Here is a 9,624-nt window from a genome sequence, read left to right as displayed (position 1 = left end):
GGGAGATGCCCCTTTGGTGAAAGTCTCCAGCACCACGGGGGAGATCTTCACCACCTCCAACCGCATCGACCGGGAGAGACTGTGTGCCGGGGCTGCTTATGCGGAAGAGAACGAGTGCTTCTTCGAACTGGAGGTGGTGATCTTGCCCAATGACTTTTTCAGGCTGATCAAGATCAAAATCATCGTGAAGGACACCAACGACAATGCCCCCATGTTTCCATCCCCTGTCATCAACATCTCCATCCCTGAAAACACGCTGATCAACAGCCGCTTCCCCATCCCCTCCGCCACGGATCCCGACACTGGTTTCAACGGAGTCCAGCATTACGAACTTCTGAATGGGCAAAGTGTCTTTGGGTTGGATATTGTGGAAACTCCGGAAGGGGAGAAGTGGCCTCAGTTGATCGTGCAGCAAAATCTGGACCGGGAGCAGAAAGATACCTATGTGATGAAAATCAAGGTGGAGGATGGAGGAACACCCCAGAAATCCAGCACAGCCATCCTTCAGGTCACAGTAAGTGATGTCAACGATAACAGGCCAGTTTTTAAAGAGAGCCAGGTGGAAGTCCATATACCTGAGAATGCCCCGGTAGGGACCTCTGTCCTCCAGCTCCATGCCACAGATGCAGATGTGGGAAGCAATGCAGAAATCAGATATATTTTTGGGGCCCAGGTTGCTCCGGCAACGAAACGACTCTTTGCTTTAAACAACACCACTGGGCTCATCACAGTTCAGAGGGCCTTAGATCGAGAAGAGACTGCCATCCACAAGGTGACAGTCCTGGCCAGTGATGGTAGCTCAACTCCTGCCCGGGCCACCGTTACCATCAATGTGACTGATGTTAATGATAACCCTCCTAATATAGACCTCAGGTACATCATAAGCCCCATCAACGGCACGGTGTACTTATCTGAGAAAGACCCTGTCAATACCAAGATTGCGCTGATAACCGTCTCAGATAAGGACACTGACGTGAATGGCAAAGTCATCTGTTTCATCGAAAGAGAGGTGCCATTTCACTTGAAGGCCGTTTATGACAACCAGTACTTGTTAGAGACCTCTTCCTTGCTGGACTATGAGGGCACCAAAGAATTCAGCTTTAAAATAGTGGCCTCTGACTCGGGCAAACCCAGTTTGAACCAGACGGCCTTAGTCAGAGTCAAATTGGAGGATGAAAATGACAACCCTCCCATTTTTAGCCAGCCTGTTATTGAGCTGTCCGTTTCTGAAAACAATCGGAGGGGTCTCTACTTAACCACTATTAGCGCCACCGATGAGGACAGTGGTAAGAACGCAGACATTGTGTATCAGCTTGGCCCCAATGCCTCCTTTTTTGATCTGGACCGTAAGACGGGGGTTTTGACAGCTTCCCGGGTGTTTGACCGAGAAGAACAAGAGAGGTTCATTTTTACAGTCACGGCCAGAGACAACGGGACCCCTCCCTTACAGAGCCAAGCGGCTGTGATTGTTACGGTGCTAGATGAGAATGACAATAGTCCCAAATTCACGCATAACCATTTTCAATTTTTTGTGTCGGAGAACTTACCAAAGTATAGTACTGTAGGAGTGATCACAGTGACGGACGCAGACGCGGGCGAGAATAAAGCTGTGACTCTCTCTATCTTGAATGACAATGAGAACTTTGTTCTGGATCCTTACTCTGGAGTTATAAAGTCTAACGTGTCTTTCGATCGCGAGCAACAAAGTTCCTACACCTTTGATGTCAAGGCTATCGATGGAGGACAGCCACCCTGCTCTTCAACCGCTAAGGTCACCATCAATGTGATGGATGTTAATGACAATAGTCCCGTGGTCATCTATCCCCCTTCCAACACGTCTTTTAAGCTGGTACCTCTCTCAGCTATCCCGGGATCGGTGGTAGCGGAAGTGTTTGCTGTTGACATTGACACGGGAATGAATGCTGAACTGAAATACACAATAGTCAGTGGAAACAACAAAGGCTTGTTCCGTATTGATCCTGTGACGGGTAACATCACCCTGGAAGAAAAACCGATTCCAACCGATGTAGGCTTGCATCGGTTGGTGGTCAATATTAGTGATCTGGGCTATCCTAAATCCTTGCACACCCTTGTCCTTGTGTTTCTGTATGTCAATGACACTGCGGGAAACGCCTCTTATATTTATGACCTGATCCGCAGGACTATGGAGACCCCTTTGGATAGGAATATTGGGGACAGCAGCCAGCCCTACCAAAACGAGGACTACCTTACCATCATGATCGCCATCGTGGCAGGGGCCATGGTGGTCATCGTGGTCATTTTTGTCACCGTGCTGGTCCGTTGTCGCCACGCCTCCAGGTTCAAAGCTGCCCAGAGGAGCAAGCAAGGGGCCGAGTGGATGTCCCCCAACCAGGAGAACAAGCAGAACAAGAAGAAGAAGCGGAAGAAAAGGAAATCCCCTAAGAGTTCCCTGTTGAATTTTGTGACCATCGAGGAGTCCAAGCCCGAGGATGCTGTTCACGAACCTATCAACGGGACCATTAGCCTTCCAGCTGAGCTGGAGGAGCAGAGTATAGGAAGATTTGACTGGGGCACTGCACCACCCACCACCTTTAAGCCTAACAGCCCTGATCTCGCTAAGCATTATAAATCTGCCTCTCCGCAGTCTGCTTTCCACCTTAAGCCGGACACTCCCATCTCGGTGAAAAAGCATCACGTGATTCAGGAGCTCCCCTTGGACAATACCTTTGTTGGAGGGTGTGACACCCTTTCCAAACGCTCTTCCACTAGTTCAGACCACTTCAGTGCCTCAGAGTGCAGTTCGCAAGGAGGTTTCAAGACAAAAGGCCCCTTAAACACCAGACAGGTAAACGAGCACTTTTACTGGTCTATAAGTACTGCATACAAGTGCCCACTCAACCAGTATTAAAGTGCCAGGGGGAATTCTTGGCCTTCGGGATAACTTTAGCTTAGTTTTTACTAAGGAGAGAGAGAGAGCAAGGGGGTGACAAAGGTTTCTCACCTCCCAGGACTATGCATTGGTATAAATGAAAAAAACAAAACAAAAACAAATCGTGATCCCAAAAAGTGATACGTCACCAACTTTTTTGGCTTTGCTTTTAGGACAAGTGGCACGCACGCACTCATTCACACCCGTTCACCAACAGAGATGCACACACGCACACAGGTACAAGGACTAGTGCTTAGAAGCGATGGTGTCATGGTGTTTTTTTTTGTCAAAAACATATCAGGGTAGGACATTACGGAAGATTAAGAATGGGGCTTACTCTGCCAGATTCAGACCAAGGGGTGGGAGGAATATTAGATGGACCAAAATGTTTCAGGGTTAAATATCTTAATTTCCAATTGAAGAAAAGTTGTATTTTCATAGGAGGCTGGTTTGACGGCTTCCTCCCACCCCGTTTATTTCCCCGCTGATCTGGAACCATTTGTTACGTTACCGTTTTCAGGAGCGGATTTTTGTCTTCCCCAAGATTCAAAAGTTGTGTTGCACTGTGTTGGGTTGGCTAGGAGACAACGAAGCTGTGAGGACGTGTTCCTCTGTTCTGAATTACAGTGGTTTCAGTTGTGTAGTTGTACAACTACGTGTCTGTTAAGGAAGAAAGAAAAGTTGCATTTTATTTGTGTATTTGCTTTTGTTTTGTTCACCTTCCTGTTTTATATGGCCAAAGTACACCTTCAAGAGGAATGCATTTGTTTATAACTGAGGAAAAAGAAAAGTCACCATGAATTATGCAGGGAAAAAAAAAGATTCACTCCATTGCAAAGACATTATTATTAGCCCATAAGGGAGTTTTCATGAGTCATTTTAAAGCTATGAAGTCTTGCCATTTGAAAATAAAAAATAGGTCAAGGAACTTCATATTTCATCCAAAATCCAGTATTAGGGGACTGGGGGGGATTCTTATTCTTACAGTGATGATCTAGGTCAAAAAAATCATTCCTGGCTAATAAAGATTTAAATGCAGTGCTGTCTTAATTCATTTCATTGGTGCTTGTCTTCCGCCACGAAATTAGAATGCAAGAATGTGCCTCTAGATGGCGCTACGGGACTGCGTTGGCTGAGCTGGCCGGCTGCCAATCGTGCAGTAGTTCAGAATTATTTTTTTGGGGGAGGGGAAGGATGGTTCAGGCTGGTACAGAAACCCAAAGAAATCCTTTATTTAATCACAGTCACGCTGAAGGGACCAGGAGTTAAGCTGGCATGTTTTCTGGAGGGCCCCGAGTGCTTAAATTTCATTGCATCACTTGTTCGAAGCTTTAACTAGCCCAACCTATCTCACGGCTGACTTTCTGTTTTCTTAAGTGATGGTGCAGATTTGCTGTGGCTGATGGGTCCACGGAGTAAGGCAAGGTCTATTAGAAGAGGCTTTGGTGCCCCACCCACCCCACCCCTCCCAGGATGCAAAATGGCCATTTTCTAGCTTGAGTCATTTCCAAAAGTTTGCACGCTAGCGTTTTCCAAAACGCTTCTGGAATTTTGGACCAGAATTCTGAAACAAGGTGCTGTATTTTTTTTAGACCCCTGCAGAGGTTGCATTGTTGAAGAAACGACTCTTAAGTATACTTGGCGGCCTTGTGAAAAGGGATTTGAGGTGAAATTCCACACTCTCCTTCTCCTACGATGGACTTGATAACGGTGTTATCAAAGTTAATAGCATAATTCTGTCCAGGAAACTTTTAACACAGGGCTGGGCTGAGATGGCAAGGAAGTGCATCTGGCAACATCTGCATAACTAGCCACCCTGAGAACAGAGCATCATTGTTTCCTCACGCTGATTCCTTCTATGTTGTTTATCAGATACCCACAAATTGTTTGGGCCCCCAGTTTGTTGTCTGCTCATGTTACAGGGTTGGGTTTTAATGTGTGTACTTTTTTTAAAAAAAAGTACGGGATTAAAATCACAAATCTGTAGCAAATTCCCTGGAAGAGCATGTATGTATCAGCACACAAGAGGCTTGGCATCCTGAGATGGCCAGATCTTGAGAAACAAGGTTTTTGTGGATAACTTCTAAACTCCTGCTTTTCAAGAGGGAGGTCTAGAATTTGTATAGCGTAGATGGAGTATTTTTTAGAAGTGTTTTGATGTGTTGGAGTCCATCGGAGACCTGTCCCTCCTCCCATTTCTCAACTGGATAGCAAGCTTTGTAATAAACAGTACAGAATTATTTCATGCCCCTGTTTCCAAATAAAACTGGAATCCATAAGAATTCTGTATATTTTTCTCCAGTTGCAGCAAAACAATCATTCTTGTACTAAGCAATGGGGAAGACATCTTCAGTTAGGGTTAGGGTTTTGCAAAATTCAGAAAGGAGAATCTATTCAGTTGCTCACAATGGATTTTTGCTTCCTGTTTCAAGGCTCAGTTTGAAAAAGAGACATCTGAAGTTTTCGGGTTTGCCCGGATGATATGTCTTGCTGACACCACTGATGTCAGACTGTGTGGGAGAAACTGATTCATTGTTATGCTTTTTAGTCCCACACATGTTAAAAGACATTTGCGATTAAATAAACACTCATTCCTGGAACTATATTCTGTTGACATCAACAGAACTTATTTGCAAGTAAATGTGTTTAGCACCAAGGTGTAAAAATAGTGACTTTAAAAAAGAAAAAGAAAAAAACTGGTGAGAAAATTGACTTGAGGATAGAGTCAGAAAATAGAGTAATAGCACATTCTATCTTCTTTTCCTAAGGAAGCGACCTGGCATTGTACATATTTAGAACAATGGGGCTTCTGCAGGAGGGCACCCAAAGGAATACTCCCAGCCCAAGAAATAAAAAAATAGATAAGGGTTACTGATAATTTGGAGGATGGTGATGGATACATGGGGATCGGTGTGGAGAATTATTCTAATTCCTTTGCTAAATTGGGCACCTGAACGAGTGGAAACTATTAGAAGGTATCACTACTTATGCACTGTGGGTTAATATCACATGAAATCTTTAGGTAACTTGCTTTTTTTTAATAATTGAGCTACCACAGAATCAGTAGGTTAGATTTCATAACCATCTGTTAAAAAAGATTAAAAATTCTGTATAGTTTATCAGACAATTTTATTTGGCTTTTATTTTTAAGCCTTTTCATATGGGATGTATAGTACTGTTGAAAACTCTCTCTCTCTTTTTTTTTTGCTTTTTTTTTTCTAAAAAAAACCCCCTCCCACTCCTTTCAGCAACCAACACAGATTCTTTTTCTCTTCTCTTGTTGGTCATTCACCAGATTGTTTCTGAGGTTAAAAGACGCTTAAACAAAGATCAAGAATCTAAGACGACATGGGCTGAAGGAATTGGAGGCAATTGATCTAATATTTGCCAGAGCTGAACATAAATTATGTAATATTGCACTAAGTAGGTCCTTTATGTGTATATAATAGTCACCGGAATAATATCTTGGGTTCTGCTGCAGATAGGCTAGCAAAGGAATGGCATACAAAAGAATGTCATACAGAGATAGAAGAATTAATAATAAGAAAGAAAGTTGTATTTGAGTGCCTGAAATAGGGTAGCCTAAACTCTAATCCTGAAAACATTTCTAAATGTTGCAGATTGGGTAGCTGTGTCAATTCCATAGCACATGCCAAAATGGAAATTGCAAATGATTCTTTTGGCAGGCATGAGAAGGCAGATGCTTTGAGTAAAATAGGAAGTGAAGGACAGCGTGATTTTCTTAGATAGCACAATTCTATCAGACTCCTTATTATTATTATTATTATTATTATTATTATTATTATTATTATTATTATTTAAAAAAAGAATGGCCTGGTTCAGACAAAAACGTGGAAACCTAGCTTAATATTCTGAACAGCGTTCCTTTTTTGTTTTCCAATGTGATTGCAAGGAGGTGAATGGAATCATTGGCAGGTTTTTGTCTGAATTAGGAATCGTGGGTTTAGTTTTTAATCAGCGTACATAATAAGCAAGCCTGGATTGCCAATCGCATTACGAAGCTGGCTCGTTGGAGCCAACTGAACTCAAATTGTATTCTCAGATAAAATAAACAGATTGTATTCGTTGAAGATGAAGCTGTGAAATGCTCCGTTGTCTTGAGTCTCCACCAGAAAAGAGACAAGGAGGAACATGGAAGTTTGAAACTCAGTCTCATAGAAAAAGAATTGGTTTTGTTATAAGTTCAGACATGGCCATTGGGTACCAGATGCGGCATTATTCTGATGGATAATGGATTGTTGCCAGAAAAAAAAAGTACCCTATATTGAATCTGGTTGAACATTAAGCTATTTCTACTTGCCAGCATGTAGGACAGCATCTTTCCCTTGAGAGACAGTCTGCAAGGAAAACATTAAAGCCGGAGTGGAAGCATTGCTCAGCTTCTCCGAACAGCACGAAATACCTTTTATGGTTTGATCGCTGTTGCCAAGAAAGAAAGAAAGAAAGGAGGGGAAAAAAAAAAAAAAAAGCTAGGCTGGGATTAGTCTGACTCATAGAAAAAAAAGAAGAAAGAAAACAGCTTTCTAAAATCTTGCAAGATAGCAAATAAAGATGAGGCATTTTTAGAATCAGGGCCTGTTGTGTTTAGTGTTTGTGCAAGAGCTAACCATGATCATATCCCACAAAGATGGTTGCGTTTTCTTCAGCTTTTCTAGCCAGTGTGGTCAATCCTCTAGAATCAAGAGTAACATCAGTGCAGCCTTCTATCTTAATCTTGAAGTCTTGAAGGATTTCCATTTACTTGAAATTTGACCTCATTGGCTGGAACTTCTGGCAAAGCAATAAGACTGCCTTCAGTTTTGAGTCGATGTTTTCCAGCAAAGAGCTGGAATTCTTACCAAACGTATTAATTCATTTCTAATTACTTTTATGGACCAATGGAGTCATCCAGTACAGAGATCATCTGCTGTAAAATCCAGCCGGGGAAGTCTTTTAAAAGATAATAATAACACAGAGAACTGTAAGAAATATATATATATATATATACATACATACATACATACATACATACATACATACATACATACATACATATATATATATATATATATATATATATATATATATATACGATGGGTTCCCTTGAGTGTTTCATAAAATTGCAGCAGGAATTGCAGTAGGAATTTGTGGTTAACGCCACTAAGAAGGAGTAACTTCTATCCCAAGTGGCTTGTTGTCCGTGATTTATTTGTTTGCGATTATGATAACAGCTGATAAAAAGGACAATACTAAAGCTGTTAAACTTCCCATAAAAGTAGGTTTCTTGGCTGCAGGAACAGTTGTGGGAAGCTGTGGTGTAAGAAGCTGAACAGGGACAGCGCAGTTTTTGCAATTCGTTGAAATCTTTTGATTTGGATTTTTGTCCGTTGGGGAAGATCAGGGTGCAATGAGGAGTACCGTTCCCACAGAACATAAAATGATAGATACTGATAGACACACCGACCCTTAGCAATGGAAAGACAGTGAAAATACAGGGCATCTTTGGCTACCTTATATAAGAAATAATATATATATATATATATACAGGGAGCTTTTGTTCAACTGTCTAAAGATATTTGTCTTGGAAAGGAGGCCGAGTGTGGAAAAACTTCAGCTGAAAAGATGTTCTGGTATATGGAAGTGAAAAAGCCTGGGAAAAGAGGGGCCTCTAATAGAAATCAGAATATAACCTTAAGCAATAATACAATTCTCAAGAAACACTGAGCTAAAAATAAGGCTTTCTCTCTTCCTTTTATGTACGCAGAATCCCCAGTCAGTTAAAGCTCCCAAGATGCTTTTCTCATCCTCATCTCTTTCATAAATTAGACTTGGTAGGGTGCTTCTGCATTTGTGTGCATACATGCAAGTATGGGAGTATAACACGGATGCGTACATGACTCATGAAGCTCTGTTTTCCCATGGAGATGCATGAAACTTTCTTAAACCATATCACACAAGTGATACATACATAAATTGTATCACTTCTGGCCACATTTGGAGTACTGCATCCAGTTTTGATCACCACGATGTAAAAAAGATGTTGAGACTCTAGAAAGAGTGCCAAGAAGAGCAACAAAGATGATTAGGGGACTGGAGGCTAAAACATATGAAGAACGGTTGTAGGAACTGGGTATGTCTAGTTTAATGAAGAGAAGGACTAGGGGAGACATGATAGCAGTGTTCCAATATCTCAGGAGCTGCCACAAAGAAGAGGGAGTCAAGCTATTCTCCAAAGCATCTGAGGGCAGGACAAGAAGCAATGGGTGGAAACTAATCAAGGAGAGAAGCAACTTAGAACTAAGGAGAAATTTCCTGACAGTGAGAACAATTAATCAGTGCAACAACTTTCCTCCAGAAGTTGTGAATGCTCCAACACTGGAAGTTTTTAAGAAGAGATTGGATAACCATTTGTCTGAAGTGGTATAGGGTTTCCTGCCTAAGCAGGGGGTTGGACTAGAAGACCTCCAAGGTCCCTTCCAACTCTGTTATTCTATTCTATGACATTAGCCAAGGCTCCTGGACAATTTAGTCCCAGCAGATTCTATTTTCTGTTTCTGTTCTGGACACAGGGAAAATAAGATTCTCGAGCACAACGGAAATGGGTTTCTGTGATTCAGGAATCAAGAGGTCTCTTCTGGTTACCATTTCAGGTTTTCATTTTCATTTTTTATTTTGACCCTGCAAAATCTGCTTCAGCTACATTTTATTGACAA

General features: G+C 42.0%; 1 pseudogene; it reads left to right on the top strand.

Annotated features, from left to right (window-relative positions):
- Nucleotides 1-4: 4 nt before the first annotated feature.
- Nucleotides 5-2,890, top strand: LOC139327044 (protocadherin-9 pseudogene; annotated as a pseudogene).
- The last annotated feature ends 6,734 nt before the right edge of the window (nucleotides 2,891-9,624 follow it).

Source organism: Pituophis catenifer, unplaced genomic scaffold, assembly GCF_029215685.1.
Source record: "Pituophis catenifer annectens isolate HBS135680 unplaced genomic scaffold, rPitCat1.0.hap2 SCAF_630, whole genome shotgun sequence".
Taxonomy (NCBI): domain Eukaryota; kingdom Metazoa; phylum Chordata; class Lepidosauria; order Squamata; family Colubridae; genus Pituophis; species Pituophis catenifer.
Note: the sequence above shows the minus strand (reverse complement) of the source record. Positions and strands in the feature narration are given on the sequence as shown.